Source organism: Canis aureus, chromosome 10 (assembly GCF_053574225.1).
Source record: "Canis aureus isolate CA01 chromosome 10, VMU_Caureus_v.1.0, whole genome shotgun sequence".
In the NCBI taxonomy this organism is placed as follows: domain Eukaryota; kingdom Metazoa; phylum Chordata; class Mammalia; order Carnivora; family Canidae; genus Canis; species Canis aureus.
The window spans coordinates 11,206,332-11,224,958 of NC_135620.1; positions in this window are offsets into that span (position 1 = coordinate 11,206,332).

Genomic DNA, 18,627 nt, shown 5'->3' on the forward strand with positions numbered 1-18,627 from the left:
TTATCTTGATGAAGTCCCAATAGTTCATTTTTGCTTTTGTTTCTTTTGCCTTCGTGGATGTATCTTGCAAGAAGTTACTGTGGCCGAGTTCAAAAAGGGTGTTGCCTGTGTTCTTCTCTAGGATTTTGATGGAATCTTGTCTCACATTTAGATCTTTCATCCATTTTGAGTTTATCTTTGTGTATGGTGAAAGAGATTGGTCTAGTTTCATTTTTCTGCATGTGGATGTCCAATTTTCCCAGCACCATTTATTGAAGAGACTGTCTTTCTTCCAATGGATAGTCTTTCCTCCTAAAGTTCAGGGTCCACTTCTGGGTTCTCTATTCTGTTACACGGATCTATGTGTCTGTTTTTGTGCCAGTACCACACTGTCTTGATGACCACAGCTTTGTAGTACAACCTGAAATCTGGCATTGTGATGCCCCCAGATATGGTTTTCTTTTTTAAAATTCCCCTGGCTATTCGGGGTCTTTTCTGATTCCACACAAATCTTAAAATAATTTGTTCTAACTCTCTGAAGAAAGTCCATGGTATTTTGATAGGGATTGCATTAAACGTGTATATTGCCCTGGGTAACATTGACATTTTCACGATATTAATTCTGCCAATCCATGAGCATGGAATATTTTTCCATCTCTTTGTGTCTTCCTCAATTTCTTTCAGAAGTGTTCTATAGTTTTGAGGGTATAGATCCTTTACATCTTTGGTTAGGTTTATTCCTAGGTATCTTATGCTTTTGGGTGCAATTGTAAATGGGATTGACTCCTTAATTTCTCTTTCTTCAGCCTCATTGTTAGTGTATAGAAATGCCACTGATTTCTGGCCATTGATTTTGTATCCTGCCACGCTACCGAATTGCTGTATGAGTTCTAGCAATCTTGGGGTGGAGACTTTTGGGTTTTCTATGTAGAGTATCATGTCATCGGCGAAGAGGGAGAGTTTGACTTCTTCTTTGCCAATTTGAATGCCTTTAATGTCTTTTTGTTGTCTGATTGCTGAGGCTAGGACTTCCAGTACTATGTTGAACAGCAGTGGTGAGAGTGGACATCCCTGTCTTGTTCCTGATTTTAGGGGAAAGTCTCCCAGTACTTCCCCATTGAGAATGATATTTGCTGTGGGCTTTTTATAGATGGCTTTTAAGATGTCGAGGAATGTTCCCTCTATCCCTACACTCTGAAGAGTTTTGATCAGGAATGGATGCTGTATTTTGTCAAATGCTTTCTCTGCATCTAATGAGAGGATCATATGGTTCTTGGTTTTTCTCTTGCTGATATGATGAATCACATTGATTGTTTTATGGGTGTTGAACCAGCCTTGTGTCCCAGGGATAAATCCTACTTGGTCATGATGAATAATTTTCTTAGTGTATTGTTGGATCCTATTGGCCAGTATCTTGTTGAGAATTTTTGCATCCATGTTCATCAGGGATATTGGTCTGTAATTCTCCTTTTTGGTGTGGTCTTTGTCTGGTTTTGGAATTAAGGTGATGCTCCTCATAGAACGAATTTGGAAGTACTCCATCTCTTTCTATCTTTCCAAACAGCTTTAGGAGAATAGGTATGGTTTCTTCTTTAAACGTTTGATAAAATTCCCCTGGGAAGCCATCTGGCCCTGGACTCTTGTGTCTTGGGAGGTTTTTGATGACTGCTTCAATTTCCTCCCTGGTTATTGGCCTGTTCAGGTTTTCTATTTCTTCCTGTTCCAGTTTTGGTAGTTTGTGGCTTTCCAGGAATGCGTCCATTCCTTCTAGATTGCCTAATTTATTGGCGTATAGCTGTTCATAATATGTTTTTAAAATCGTTTGTATTTCCTTGGTGTAGTGATCTCTCCTTTCTCATTCATGATTTTATTAATTTGAGTCTTCTCTCTCTTCTTTTTAATAAGGCTGGCTAATGGTTTATCTATCTTATTAATTCTTTCAAAGAACCAACTCCTGGTTCTGTTGATCTGTTCCACAGTTCTTCTGGTCTCAATTTCATTGAGTTCTGCTCAAATCTTTATTAACTCCCTTCTTCTCTTGGGTGTAGGATCTATTTGCTGCTTTTTCTCTAGCTCCTTTATGTGTAAGGTTAGCTTTTGTATTTGAGTTCTTTCCAGTTTTTGAATGGATGCTTGTATTGCAATGTATTTCCCCCTCAGGACTGCTTTTGCTGCATCCCAAAGATTTTGAACGGTTGTATCTTCATTCTCATTAGTTTCCATGAATCTTTTTAATTCTTCCTTAATTTCCTGGTTGACCCTTTCATCTTTTAGCAGGATGGTCCTTAACCTCCACGTGTTTGAGGTCCTTCCAAACTTCTTGTTGTGATTTAGTTCTAATTTCAAGGCATTATGGTCTGAGAATATGCAGGGGACAATCCCAATCTTTTGGTATCGGTTCAGACCCGATTTGTGACCCAATATGTGGTCTATTCTGGAGAAAGTTCCATGTGCGCTTGAGAAGAATGTGTATTCAGTTGAGTTTGGATGTAAAGTTCTGTAGATATCTGTGAAATCCATCTGGTCCAGTGTATCATTTAAAGCTCTCGTTTCTTTGGAGATGTTGTGCTTAGAAGACCTATCGAGTATAGAAAGAGCTAGATTGAAGTCACCAAGTATAAGTGTATTATTATCTAAGTATTTCTTCACTTTGGTTAATAATTGATTTATATATTTGGCAGCTCCCACATTCGGAGCATATATATTGAGGATTGTTAAGTCCTCTTGTTGAATAGATCCTTTAAGTATGAGATAGTGTCCCTCTTCATCTCTGACTACAGTCTTTGGGGTAAATTTTAGTTTATCTGATATAAGGATGGCTACCCCTGCTTTCTTTTGAGGACCATTCGAATAGTAAATGGTTCTCCAACCTTTTATTTTCAGGCTGTAGGTGTCCTTCTGTCTAAGATGAGTCTCTTGTAGACAGCAAATAGATGGGTCCTGCTTTTTTATCCAGTCTGAAACCCTGCCCCTTTTGATGGGGTCATTAAGCCCGTTCACATTCAGAGTTACTATTGACAGATATGAGTTTAGTGTCATCATGATATCTATTCAGTCCTTGTTTTTGTGGACTGTTCCACTGAACTTCTTCTTAAAGGGGAATTTTAAGAGTCCCCCTTAAAATTTCTTGCAGAGCTGGTTTGGAGGTCACATATTCTTTCAGTTGTTGCCTGTCTTGGAAGCTCTTTATCTCTCCTTCCATTGTGAATGAGAGCCTTGCTGGATAAAGTATTCTTGGTTGCATGTTCTTCTCATTTAGGACCCTGAATATATCCTGCCAGCCCTTTCTGGCCTGCCAGGTCTCTGTGGAGAGGTCTGCTGTTACCCTAATACTCCTCCCCATAAAAGTCAGGGATTTCTTGTCTCTTGCTGCTTTAAGGATCTTCTCTTTATCTTTGGAATTTGCCAGCTTCACTATTAAATGTCGAGGTGTTGAACTGTTTTTATTGATTTTAGGGGGAGATCTCTCTATTTCCTGGATCTGAATGCCTGTTTCCCTTCCCAGATTAGGAAAGTTTTCAGCTAGAATTTGTTCAAATACATATTCTGGCCCTCTGGCCCTTTCGGCACCCTCGGGAACACCAATTAAACGTAGGTTTTTCTTCTTCAGGCTGTCGTTTATTTCCCTTAATCTATCTTCATGGTCTTTTTTATTTTATTTTATTTTTTTAATTTTTTATTTATTTATGAGAGTCACACACACAGAGAGAGAGAGAGAGAGGCAGAGACACAGGCAGAGGGAGAAGCAGGCTCCATGCACCGGGAGCCTGACATGGGATTCGATCCTGGGTCTCCAGGATCGCGCCCTGGGCCAAAGGCAGGCGCCAAACCGCTGCGCCACCCAGGGATCCCTCTTCATGGTCTTTTAATTGTTTGTCTCCTTTTTCCTCAGTTTCCCTCTTTGCTATCAACTTGTCTTCTATGTCACTCACTCATTCTTCCACCTCGTTAACCCTCGTCGTTAGGACTTCTAGTTTGGATTGCATCTCATTCAATTGATTTTTAATTTCTGCCTGTTTAGCTCTAAATTCTGCAGTCATGAAGTCTCTTGAGTCCTTTATACTTTTTTCTAGAGCCACCAGTAGCTGTATAATAGTGCTTCTGAATTGGCTTCCTGACATTGAATTGTAATCCAGATTTTGTAACTCTGTGGGAGAGAGGACTGTTTCTGATTCTTTGTTTTGAGGTGGTGTTTTCCTTCTAGTCATTTTGCTCAGTGCAGAGTGGCCAAAAGCAAGTTGTATTGGGAAAAGGAGAAAAAGAGAGGAGAGAAAGAAGGAAAGAAAAGAGAAAGAGAAAAAAAAAAGGAAGAAAAAAACGAAAAAGAAAAAAAAAGGGGAAGAAGAAGAGAAAGAAAAAGAAAGGAGAAAAAAGGGGGTGGGAGAAGGAAACAAATCAAAAAGCAAAACAAAAGAAAACAGAACAAAAAAAAAAAAAAAAAGAACCACGGGGGAGTATCTTCTGATTCTGTGTACTTTAAGTCCCTTGGCTTCTCCTGGAACTGGTCCGTGTAGCTGGTCTTCTGGGGGAGGGGCCTGCTGTGCTGATTTTCAGGTGTTAGCACTTGGGGGAACTGCTCTGCCCCTTGCCTGGTGCAGGGCCAGGGGTGGTTGTTTACCCCGTGAGGCCCCTGGAGGAACAGCCCCAGTGGCGGGGCAGCTCTAGAAACCTGGATTCAGCCCCCGCAGGAACTCCGGAGCTCTCGGTCTGCAGGGCCTGGAGGCTCCGGGGCGGGGCCGCTGATCTGCTCAGCTCGGGCAGGAGGGTCCTCGCTGTCCTGGGCCCTCCCGGCCTCTGCCTTCCCGGGGGAGGCGGGATCCTGGGCTGTGTCCCGGCGCCCTGTGCTCTGGAGCCTGCGCTGGTGGATTCTCGCTCCCGTCCCGCAGCCCCCTCCACGGAGCCCCCGAGCCCCTCCGAGCTGCTCCCGCCCCGCAGCCCCCTCCGCGGAGCCCCCGAGCCCCTCCGAGCTGCTCCCGCCCCGCAGCCCCCTCCGCGGAGCCGCCGCCCGAGCCCCCCGAGCTGCTCCGGGTCCCGCCGTGCGCGCTGCAGCCCTTAGGGAGCTCGGCGCACTCTCCCGGGGCGCAGGTGCCTGTTAGTGTCCCCGGGAGCCCGAGGGCATCCCCGCCCTCCTGGGTCCTGCTCCACCTCCCCGCGAGCCCCTTTCCCCCGGGAAGGTCGGTGCAGCTCCTGCTCCTCCGGGACGGGGCTCTCCTGTCCTGGGGACACTCGCCCCGGCCTCAGCCCGGCTCCTCGCGGGCCCCTCCCCCTTGGAGGCTTTTTGTTTCTTTATTTCTTTTTCCCCGTCTTCCTACCTTGATAGAAGCGCGAACTCTTCTCACTGTAGCATTCCAGCTGGTCTCTCTTTAATTCTCAGGCCGAATTCATAGATTTTCAGGATGACTGGAAGGTTTTCTAGGTAATTTGGTGGAGACAGGTGATTTGGGGACCCTACTCTTCCGCCAGCTTGCCCCTCCCCCCTAGACCACATCTTTATCCATTCATCCTTCGATGGACACCGAGGCTCCTTCCACAGTTTGGCTATTGTGGACACTGCTGCTATAAACATTGGGGTGCATGTGTTCCCGTGTTTCACTGTATCTGTATGTAACTCTGTTTAGATTACTTTTTGCCATGTAGAATTTTTTAAGTTACACAAAGTCCAATCCACTGTCTGGTTCTTTCTGACATCTCACTTTCATGTTCTGCTTTGGCAAAGACTTCATTTTAATAAGAACAGTATTTCTCATCCTACCGTATGTTCCTCTACATTATCCTTTTCTTACAATAAAATATTACCAAATCCTTGCTATACAGGCAGTTTTTGCTCTGCATTGCACACCTCTGCACAAATTTCAGTTACCACTATTTAGTTAAATAATCTCGGTCCCAGGGCAACACAATTCACATTTCAGTTACCACCATATATTAAGGGTGAGAAAATACATGAAGTACAGACTTCATAGCTAATTCCTCAGAACTCAAATTACCATACAGATAACAGATGTGCGTCATGATCAGCCGTCCCTTCCTTCACAGTCAGGCAGTGCTTGGTCCCCGTGCACGTTATTCAGTTCACACACAGATACCCAGACAGCAAACATGTCAGTCTGCTGCGTCTTTGTCCTCCTCTTGAACATCCACATCACAGATCACAAAACTGGATAATCTTGAGTGGGAGGGAGAGACGACAAAGACACACGTGTCACAAGGGAACAGAAAGCGGTTCTTTGGAGGTGCAATTCTCACGGAATATGAAGGAACCACTACAGAATAGCTGCCTCTGAATGTTGAATCTGCAGGCAAAGTGAGAGTAAATATGCAACCAAAGCTACTTAGTAAAGGCACAATCAGTACCTGTGGAAAGGGGTCAGGACAAAAGGATGAAGATGTCAGAGAGTAAATGATGTCAGCCAAAAGCTTCACATTAAAGGAACTTTCAGATATATTTCCCCACATTAAAAGCACAAAGGATAAAATGTCAGAAGTGGATACCAGACTCAGAATGGAGTATGAGACTTGGCCAAGGCATGGAAGAGATTCTTGCTCTTTATTGTCAGCTACACGGCAGGAGGAGGGCAAGCACTGTGCAAAATAGCCTTGATATAAGTCTTTTCTTTTCTCCTTTAAAATTAGATTTTATTTTTTAGAGTGGTTTTAGGTTCATAGCAAAACTGAGCAGAAAGTAGGGAGTTCACATATCTCTTCTGCCCCCCTGTAAGCACAGTATCAACTTCCCACACCAGAGTGGCATATTTGTTATAATTGATGAGCCTACATCGAAACATTATTATGGCTCAAGTCGACAGTCATTGGTTCATTCTTGGTGTCCTATATTCTATGAGTTTGGACAGATGTATAATGACATATATCTACCTCTGTAGTATAGTTTCCCTGCCCCCCAAATCCTCTCTGCTCTGCCTTTTCATCCCTTTCTTGACCCTAATCCCTGGAAAACTATTGACCTTTTTACCGTCTCCATACTTTTATGTATTCTAATATGTCATAGAGTAGAAATCATATAATGTGTAGTCTTTCAGATTGGCTTCTTTGGTTCAGTAATATGCATTTAGGTTTCTTCCATGCCTTTTCATGGCTTGAGAGCCCATTGTATTTTAGAACTGAATAGTATTCCAGTGTCTGTATGTACCACAGATATTCATCCATTTACGCATTGAAGTACACCTTGGTTGATAACAAGTATTGGCAATTAAAGCTACTGTGTACATCCATATGCAGCTTTTTATGTGGACTTTTCAACTTCTTTGGGTAAATACCAAGGAGAGCAATTGCTAGGCTGTATGGCAAGAAAATGTTTAGTTTTTCTTGTTTGCTTTTTAATTTTTTTTATTTGAGTCTAGTTGACACACAAGATTACATTAGTATCAGGTGTATAACATAGTGTGACACAATATCTCTATAGGTTATGCTGTGCTCACCACAAGTGTGTCTACCATCTGTCACCATACAACATCATTACAATATCATTGACTGTATTTTCTATGTTCTACCTTTAATTCCTGTGACTTCATTCTCCCACACCTCTTCACACATTCTGTCCATCTCCACACCCCCTTCTCTCTGGCAACCATCAGTTTGTTCTCTGTATTTATAGGATTCCGCTTTTTGTTTGTTCATTTATTCATTTGTTTTAACAGTATGTTTACTTCATATAAAATCACCAAACTATCTTCCAAAGTAGCTGCACCATTTTGCATTCCAACTAACAATGAACAAGACTTTGTGTTACTTAACATTGTTGTCAGAAGTCAGCATTTGATGTTGTCAGTGTTCTGGAGGCTGGCCTTTCTAATAGGTGTGGACAACCTACCTCTGATCACTTATTAGTTTCAGAAGTTTTTGGATATTTTTCTGATTTTTTTTCACATATTAGACAGTCATGTCATCTGCAAAAATGAAGACAGTTTTAGTTTCTCCTTTTCCATCTGTATTCATTTTATTTCCTTTTCTTGGCTCATTGCATTAGCTAGAATTTCTGGTAAATGTTGAAAGGGAGTATTGAGTGGAAACCTCCTATCTTGTTCCTAACCCTAGCAGGAAAGATTTTAGTTTCTCACCATTAAGTGTGATATTAGCATAATGCTGGCCTGATAGAATGAGTTAGGAAATATTCCCCCTGCTTTAATCTTCTAAAAGATATTGTGGAGAATTGGTATAATTTCTTCCTTAAATGGTAGAGTTAATCAGTAAAAACATCTGGGTCTGGAGTTTTTTGTTTTGAGAGTTAATTAATTATTGATTCAATTTTAAAAGTAAATATAGGCTTATTCAGATTATCTATTTCTCTTTGTGTGAGTTTTCAGAGATTGTCTTTCCAGGAATTGGTCTGTTTCATCCAGATCCTTCTCAACTGTGTAGGCATAGAGTTGCTCATGGTATTCCTTTGCTATCCTTCTAATGTCCATGGGATATGCATTGATGATATCCTGTCCTCCATTTCTGATATCAGTAGTTTGTCCTCTCTTTCTCTCTCTCTCTTTCTCTCTCTCTCATTGATCTGACTAGAACCTTTTAAATTTTATGTTTTCAAAGAATCAGATTTTGGTTTTGTTGACTTTGTTGATTTTCTGTTTTTATTTTTATTTTCTTAAAGATTTATTTATTAAAAAAAAGATCTATTTATTTATTCATGAGAGACACACAGAAAGAGAGGGGCAGACACAAAGAGACATAGGCAGAGGGAGAAGCAGGCTTCCCGCAGGGAGCCTGATGTGGGACTGGATCCTGGACCCTGGGATCATGCCCTGAGTGAAAGGCAGACGCTCAACTGCTAAGCCACCCAGGTGTCCCAATTTTCTGTTTTTAATTTCTCTGATTTTTACTATTTCTTTTTTTTCTGCTTACTTTGGATTATATTTGATCTTCTTTTCCTAGTTTCTTAAGGTAGAAGCTTAGGTGATTGATTTCAGATATTTCTTCTTTTCTAATTACACATCCAATGCTATAAATTTCCCCCTATGCTCAGTTTTTGCTGCATCCCACAAGTTTTAATCTGTTCTCATTTTCATTTTGTTCAAAATATTTTAAAAGTTCTCTTGGGATTTTTTTTGACCTATGCATTATTTAGAAGTGTTTTTAATCTCCCAAGTATTTGGGGATTTTCTAGCTATTTATTTGTTCTTGATTCCTCATTTAGTTTCACTGTGGTCTGTGAACAAACATTATGATTTCTATTGTTTTAAATTTGTCATGTTGTGTTTTAGGGCCCAGAATATGGTCTGTCTTGGTGTATATTCCACATGAGCTTGAGACGTATATTCTACTGTTAAATGAAGTGGTCTATAGATGTTTGTTAGATACATTTGGTTGATGGTGTTGTGGAATTCAGCTATATTTTGATTTTCTGTCTGCTGGATCTATCCATTTATGGTGAAGGGATGTAGAAGTCTCCAGCTATAATCATGGATTCATCTCTTTCTCCTTACGTTTTTATCAGCTTTTGTCTCACAAAGTTGGATGTTTTGTTGTTTTAGGTGCATTTCAATGGCTATTTCTATTTTCTCATTTATTAGCACTAGATTTCCTAGGATTTCCTTGGCCTTCTAGAAGCCACTGAGAGTTTTAAATTCTATCTTCAGGGTCGATCTTCAAAGACTTACATGGTTTCCCTGTTCTGTAACATAAAGTCCCGGTTTAAACGGTCTATTCCCTGTGTTTTGGTTTATCCTTTCAGAGTGCAAGCAAGTTGATAAATATATAGCTGACCCTAATATTTGAGAGAAGACTTTTGGGCTTGGCAGAACAGATGGTAGCAGATGATGTTTTCATCATTCAGATACTCTTTTTCCAAAGTCTAGTGCAAGTAGATTTGTCTAACGAATGTATCTTGTATTTAATTTCCTCTAATATCAGCCTTCTCCAGACCAATTCTTTGGTGTTAAATAACCAGCGGTGGGTATATAGTTACTGTTGCAGCCTCGCATCCTAATCTGAACTATTGTTTCTTTGGTTAGGTTAAATCACATTTGGAAGTATTTTAAAAACCTTGCAAAGGATTATAGACAGCAAGCTTCAGATAATTATTTTGTTTATAGGGTTAAAATGCTTTTGTAGGAAGACTAAAAGCTGTTAGGGCTAGGACATTAGAGATACTTGTGGTTTTGATTCTGCTGGGGTATTTTTGCCTTATAACATCAAGGGAGAAATCTGATGCTGTGCCCAAGAGCAAGTTCCAAAAGCAAGTGGAAAATTCTTCTCTGGTACTTTTAAACCCTGGGAAAATACGTCTCAATTTTTATTTGTTATACTTGGATCCATAATAGGAGGAAAACGCTATGATTTATAGTTCTAAAGGTCTCTTCTTGTCTTGGATTTATTTGTGTTATACAAGTTAATTAGCCCTTAAATATGTTTCTCCACAAGTTACTTCTCTTTAGCTGCTAGCTCCATGCTGCACATGAGGAATCCTATTCAAGAAATGGCTGAGAGACAAAAATAAAAAAGAAATCTTGCTTTTCTTCTCTTTTCTTCTCTCTTCTTTTTAAAAAGATTTTATTAATTTATTTGAGAGAGAAAATGAGAAAGCACAAGCAGGAGGGAGGGGCAGAGCAAAGGGAAAAGCAGACTCCCCACTGAGCCAGGAGCCCTATCTGGGATCAGATCCCAGGACCTTGAGATCATGAGCTGAGGGCAGATGCTTAACTGACTGAGCCATCCAGGTGCTTCTCTTGCTTCTCATGTTCTTTCCTGTTCAACCCCAATCTACTCTTATCAGGAGAAAATTATGAGGGCTTGAGAATAGCAGCTAGAGATACAGAAAGAGTTATCAAACCGTTTATACCCAAAGGAAGTTTAAAAATGATTTTTATTTTTTAAATTTGTAAATTATTATTACAATTATTATTTGGAGAGACCAAAGAGCAAGGTTTGTTCAACAGGAGAAAAAAATTTTCTACTAAGGAGAGACAAGTGTATTTCTATATCTGTATCTATGTGTCATATCAAGGGAGAGATAGATATCTCCTTACTAGAAACCATATATATGGTTTAGTTATATATGGTATAGTTAGATGTATCCCTTAGAACTCATTGTCACCACATAGCCATGAACACTTAAGAATATTTTTGGTGATTAATATCAAAGAGAAATTTTTATCTAGGAAGTTAGCTATACACTTCAGAGGTGGTTCCTAAGATTCCAGAGTACATTTCTAAATCACCATGTAACCTAATCAGACTCTTTACAGACTATGATCTCTTTAAGGACAGGGATCTGCTAAGCTTAGTAGGTACTCAATAAACAAGTGTGATGCATTGTCATTGGGAGAAGAAAATGTGAGGCTTGAAAAATAGAAAAGTCATGCTGGTTTCTCTGAGCTTCAAATGAAATGGCAGAGCATGGATTGTTTCTGTAAAAATAAAGCCCTGAAGGCCCCATCAGGTCTTCATGGGTGGCAACCACAGGGGTTTGCTCCAGAGGCAAATTTGTCGATGAACATGACAAGACTGGTTTATCTCACACAAATAACAGAAATGGCAGAGTCTTGTGCCAATTTTTGAAAACTAATTTCTTTATTTGGAAACCGAAAACCACATCACTTTAGCCATTTACTGGAGTATGTAGGAGGCCTACATGGGGCTGCTTTCCTGCTTGATTTCAAAGATACACAACATAGCTTTCCATAATACCCAGCTTCCTGCTGAGGCTGATTATGGCTGGCAGCCCAGGGGGCGTGGATATGAAGAAAAAGCTTTAATTTTATCTTCAAAGCTAAGGGTGGAATGTGATGATATTCAAGGCAAAGCTTCAGGTAGAAATGCATATGCTCTGGGGGAAGAAAATCAAAAGTTATCAGCACAATTACCATTGGTCTCATTCATAACTACAAACCAGTATAGACATTGAGCAAGGACTCTAAAGGCTCCAAGTGATAGAACTTGAAAATGTACATTTGTGTGTGATTTGATCACAAATTTAAAAGAGATGATTTGTTAGTTCTCAGGGTCTCTTTACCAAGAGAAACATTAAGTTGGCTGGAGGGGAAGTCCTTTTCTGGGAATTTTGCTCTTTGGAGACAGGAGAACAATAGATTTTTGAATGTATTCAAAGCTGTAATGGATACATACTATTTTTGTTTTGTCCAACATCCATCCCCACACTACTGGAAAAAGTACCCCAGTTTTTCTTTGGGGAATTGGATTCCCCATTCATTGGTCAAGTGTCCAGGTAGAAGTCTACACATGAAAAACAAAACCCTCATTTCCCAAGATATCATGTTCATTTTGCGGAAAGCCATCTGACTAAGGGGGCCAATCACAGTGAAGTCTTTGGGTTGTGAGTTGAGCTTTCTGTGAAATATGCTCTTTATTTTCTGCTAGACTTGAACATGAAAGGTGTGGATTAGCCATCTTGCCTCTTCGTGGAATTTGCCAATAAGCCATCCCATTAGGGAACAGGGCAAAGAGAAGGGTAGAGCCTTGTTTTGCTGACATAGGTTGAGCCCTGGATTCAAGTCAGATATAAATTTTTAATTCTAGTGATCCAGTAAAGTCCTTTGTTTGCCAAGTTAGTGTGAGTAGGGGGTCTATTATTCAACAAAAAGTGATTTAACATATTAATATGGCAACTAAATAAAAAACAGGATTTTCTTTTCATGCCCCCTTGAACACAATGTAAGTGGTTTTATGGAAAAACTGAAAGAAGAATTATCAGGTTACTATGACAGAAACTAAGAAGTTCACACAAATATAAGATTGTATTGAATGTCTCTTTCCCTTTTACAAAATTACATTGGAATAGTCTGGTCTCCCTAGATAAAGTCTGCTTTACTGTGTTTAACAAGAATGAAAAGAATAATTTTTCCTTAACAATACACGTGCATTGAATCCCTGTTCTCAACATAGTAGCTTTCTCTCACTCTGCCAAACCTGACGTCTTTAAGTCCCAAGTCATCAGAGACTCGATTTCTCTAGAGAAGATGTTTTTCTCTTCTCTTTAAAGAATGGGGAGGGAATTAACCTGGCACAGGGTGGAAGGGGCATCTAGGGTCCTTATACTGTTCTGTCCTTGGCTCTGCCTCCCAAGGTACCTGGCATCTCCAGGTCCTGAGGGCTTTGCAGAGTTCTCAAGACTTCTCATCAGTATCCTCCTCTGCAGGCTCAGCTTTCTTTGGGCTTTGAGTCATTTTGCCACTTCCCAATCTGCTCACCATCTTCTTAAATACCACCATTTGATGTGGAACTTCCTATTTGCTAATGAAAGAAATCACCTCATGCCTATATTCCCCCCCATTGTCATAAAGTCCACTGGGGAGATAGACCATGGTTGATATCCATTGGAGCTTTAGGTTTCTAAACACTGACCTTTTTTTAAAAAATTATTTATTTATTCATGAGAGACATACAGAGAGAGGCAGAGACACAGGCAGAGGGATAAGCAGGCTTCATGCAGGGATCCCAATGTGGGACTTGATCCCAGGACCCCAAGATCACACCCTGAGCCAAAGGCAGATGCTCAAACACTGAGCCACCCAGGCACCCCAAACACTGACCTTTGCATTTGTAAGCCCAATATGATTTAGCAATGATAGATTAGTTTTATACATCCTGATCTACATGCCCTCACTCTCCATATTCCTGTAAAATACCTAATCTGAGTAAGGGACAGAGGCAATGTGTGTGTGTGTGTGTGTGTGTGTGTGTGTGTGTGTGTGTTTACATGTTTCTGAGCTAAAGATCCATCATACTCCCTGCCTATAAGTGGCAGATTAGTGGCATATTATCTATTCAGAGAAGCAAAACTTCTGTTAGAATGTTAAAAACAGGATTCCTGGGTGGCTCAGTTGGTTAAGTGTCTGGCTTGGGCTCAGGTTAAGATACCAAGGTCCTGGGATCGAGTCCTGCATCAGGCTCCCTGTTCCGAAGGGAGCCTACTTCTCCCTTTCCCTCTGCCACTCCCCCTGCTTGTGCTCTCTCTCCCTCTCTCTAAAATAGATAGATAAATAAATAAATAAAATCTTAAAAAAAAGAATATTAAAAGCAACATGAAAATTGGATAGCCCATAGGATAACAGTAAAGAGAAATCACAAGATGAGGTTATTTGCCAAACGAGAGATTAGCGTTTGTGTCCAGAAGCTGGACTGTGGTGGAACATAAAACTTTTGGAGGAGTTTTGGATTTGTACGAAGCTGTGACAGATGGATAGCTGTAAAAAAAATTTAAATTCAAGACTGATGTGTCAAAGACTGTCTTGTGTTCATGAAATCCAATTTTCTAAAATCCACTTATATCCTCTATTTACTCACATGGCTGGACTGTAATTCCGAGTTAGGTGGGGCCTTGAAAGGTTGGTAGGAGTTATGTGCCTACTACTCATCTTCGCCCTCAAAATATCTGTCATGTGATCCTGTGATGTCTCTCTCTTCCCTAGTCTGTGGCCAGACCTTGCATTCCCTCCTGTTCCTGGCCAACTTGATATGGTTTTCAATCCCCAGGTGCTACTCTTTTCTTCCCTAACTGGACTTGTACTTTCGAGCCATCTACCTGGCTTCCTTACCTCCCTGCCCCTAGCGTGTGACCCGACACAAATTAAATTGGAAGTGATAGCAAAATATTTTGTCATTCAGTAGATGCTTCACCTGTGGGCAGTCCTCAGTAAAGCTGGAGAAGCAAATTGATTTCTACTTAAAACATTTCTCTGGATTTTGAATTCCTGAACTGACTGACATGGCTCTAGAAAGGGCGGTTTACCGTGGCTTTGGTGTACCTCCTTGACTGAAGTGAGACATTCGTTTGCTGAGCCAATAGCTGTCCTCTGGGAGGAAATTTCATTCTTCTACAAATCTAGGTTTCCCTTCCTTCCTTCCTTCCTTCCTTCCTTCCTTCCTTCCTTCCTTCCTTCCTTTCTTTCTTTTTCTTTCTTTTTTTTTTAAGATTTTATTTATTCATGAGAGACACAGAGAGTGAGAGGCAGAGACACAGGCAGAGGGAGAAGCAGACTTCTCGAGGGGAGCCTGGTGCAGGGCTCGATCCCCAGACTCTGGGACCACACCCTGAGCCGGAGGCAGACACTCAACCACTAATCCACTCAGGTGTCCCCAACTCTAGGTTTCTTAGTGCTCACCAACTGCATGGGTGAATGTAGATTTTAAAACAATGTGGCCACAGGGGTTTGTTCCCTTGGTGAGACTGACCTCGTTCTGTGAACATCTGGATGCCAGAGGCATCGAAGCCCTAATAATTTGTAGCAGCTGTAAAGTATATCTGACCTATAGAATTGTACCAACTACTTGATGGCATAACATGGCAGCACAGGTGATTGCAGACCACACCCAACACTTAGGTTCTATGTGCATGTGAAGATTTGATGATTAGGGCACGAGAAGAATGGGATTGATTTTGGTTCTTTCCTGTATATAACCTGCTTTATTTTAGCAAGTCAGCCACAGAGAACTCTTAATTCAGTTAGTTGTTTTCATATTAATTAGTTCCTGCATATTAAGTTTTCTTTCCCCCAGGCATGATGAAAATTTCAACCTGTCTTCTTAATTTGTAATATACAGAGCAATTGCATCATGGACTTCATTTTCAATCCTCACTGCACTGATTGCCTTCAGTGACAGGTAAGTCCAAGAGGTATAGTCAGAGCTACAGAAAAAAAAAAAAATCCAAGGATCTTTTGAATATTGCGTTAAGTACATATGGGACTTTGTGCTTTAGCATCCTATGAGAATGAGAGTGATCAAATTGTTTTAAGGGAAACAAACTATTGGAAAGCTTTTGCCAGAATCCATTGAAATCATTTTCTTGTTACCCGGGGACTAGTTTTTATTCCAGATTCTTGGAAGCAATTCCACATTCAAAGCCTACTTTCTGGAGGGAGAAAGCTACTTTCTAATTTTTTAAAGGGTTAAAGGTGGGAAAGTTTTAAATTTATTTTCTTAGAGTAAACAAAATATAACGAGGCAGCATTATAATCCCTTTTAAGGTTTTATTGAAATGTCAACCTCTGGGGGACTGAAGCTGTATGAAGAAAATGAATAAACAGTGGATTAGCATTTAGACAATTTCTTTCCTTGTTTGACTATAGAAAATCTTGAACAGAATTAATTTGGAATTTGGCAAGAATTTGAATAGTAGAGGTAACTCTGCAAATAATGGAGTAAATTTGGATCTTGTAGGAACATTTATTGGAATAAGTTAAGGAATAGCATGATGAAGACCGTTTTGTAGGGTGTAAGCCTCCAAAAACAACAAGAAAGAAAGAATTTTATTCACTGATTTTCTGGAGTTGAAAAAGTAGAAGTTTTACTTTACTCTTAAAATCAACAATTTTTTTTATTTTTTATTTTTATTTTTATTTTTATTTTTTTAGCACCAGGGCAATGGAGAACTAAAATCCATCATTGCTAATAACCATTGAAAACAGTAATTTGTGAGTAAGTTGTCCAGGCTAGAAGTAAAATGATTTCAGACTCTGTTTAACCAATTTCAGTCAAAAATGGAGAAGGAATGACCCTTTAACTAGTTATTTGGAATCTTTGGATTACTTTAAGTAAAAAAAAAATGATACCTCATTTTTATTAGAAAGCTTTTTTTTTTTTTTTTTGTCTCGGCAAGGACCTATTCAGACAATTTAATTATTGTAGTTTATTGAGCATAAATTGTGGACATTTCAGCCATATTCTCCACCCTCATTTAGATCTAATTAGAATTAGATGGCCTATTTATGTGTATATATGCAAAAATAGTTACAAATAATGGAGCAACTTAAAAATAGCCTAAATTAGGAAACCATTAATTTTAATGATGGAGACTGTAAAGCATTCCAGGATTTGATCAGATTGTACAACTGAATGGGATTAGTTTCCTTCATTCATTCTCCTTTCTATACAGGGTGACTTTCTGGGGCATTGTTGGGCAAGCTTCTCCTTCTGTGTCTTAAGATGCCTACGTCTATTATCACTCTCAGTACAGAAAATAGTGGTTCATATTTCTTTCACTATCTCTAGTAGAAGACTCTGGAGGGAAATCAAGCTGTACTGAACATTGTCAAGAGTAAATAAAAGGCCAGTGCTTGTGTGGGGACTGTCCTCTAGTAAGAAGGAGGTCTTCAGGAACAAAACCACAGTGGCCTAGAAGTTGGTTTAGATGAAAAGCCAGAGTTTTTTTGTTTTTGTTTTTAGATTTTATTTATGTATTCATGAGAGACACAAAGAGAGAGGCAGAGCCACAGGCAGAAGGAGAAGCAGGCTCCGTGTGGGGAGCCCGATGCAGGACTTGATCCCAGGACACTGGGAGCATGACCTGAGCCAAAGACAGACACTCAATCACTGAGCCACCCAGGTGCCCTGAGAAGTCAGCGTCTTAAGAATACTTCCCTACCTCTCCATTCTCCTCTCTTGACTACTATTAGTCTGAGTGAGCCCCTGTGATGAGATTATCCTTGCTCTGCTTTCAGAAAAAAGAAAAAAAAAGAGTAGGATGGAGTCCTAGGAGCCTGGGCAAGTGTGAATGTGGTTAACTGAGAGCCATAATGTTGCACCTGTGGCCCCAATTGCATAAGAAGAAAATTGCTTATGAAGACATGCTTGATCTGTGGCCATATTCCAAAATAAGGCTCGAATAACCCAGAGAATGGCTGTGTGCCCAGCTTAGTGAGGTGGTGGATGGATGCTCCTATCGCCCTTCCTTTCCTCTTCTCCCTGACTCCCTCCTTCCTTGATTGTCCTTCTCTCCCTCCCTTCCCTCTCTCATTTCCTCTTTGCTCCCCCTCCACTTCTGTTCACTAATGAAATGACTGTTTGGGAATATAGACTTGATTTACTATAAACATTTAATAAAACTTGCCACTTACTCAACCAGCTCTCTTTGGTGTATTTGTCCTTGGTGTAATATCCAAAAGTGAATTAGGGAGGGAAAAAAAAGGAGATCCTCCAAATCCATTCATCTTATGACCTAATCTGATACTACAGTCTCTGTCAATTACATTATTTAAGCATAATAATAGTTTTTTGAATGTATAGATCTCCCAAAGCCATGAGTAGAATTGAAGACCTATCACATTAGTGTAGTTCAGCATAAAAACGCCATCCTGGTGAGGACGTTTCAAGGCCCCATGGTTTTTCCTGAGCATGTTTGAACATGAGGTAGCCATTTATCTTTTGTATGTAAATTAGATTATTTAAATGTCGAGTGTAATATTGGAAATATTGAATTTCTCTAAGTATATTCCACGGCCCAAAACAATAAAAAAAAAAAAAAAAGTTTTGCTAGGCTAATGGATTTCTTTCCTCTGTGTCCAAAGAAATTGCTGTTTGAATGTGTATTACTGGTAAATGCTGACTAATCTCAGGTGATTTATCATGAATGATCCCAAGTTTCACCTTTTTGTTAAGCAGGAAGTACCTCCCTTTGTGCGGGATGTTTTCATATCACGAAATGCATTTATCTATTCACAGAATCCCTATCACCTTCCGGTTCAGAACAACCACCTAACTGTTGTGTATTTTTCTCTCTGGCGTTGGTGGAGCCAGTGTCCACCTCCCAACATGGAAATGCAAAAGGTTATGTCCTCTCTTCCCTGATCCTGATAATATTGCTTGGCTGTGAACTATGCTCAGCTGATTGGATGTTTCTACCAAGGATTTAAATTTTGAATGAGTAAATAAAAGAAAGGACAGCGGGGCTTT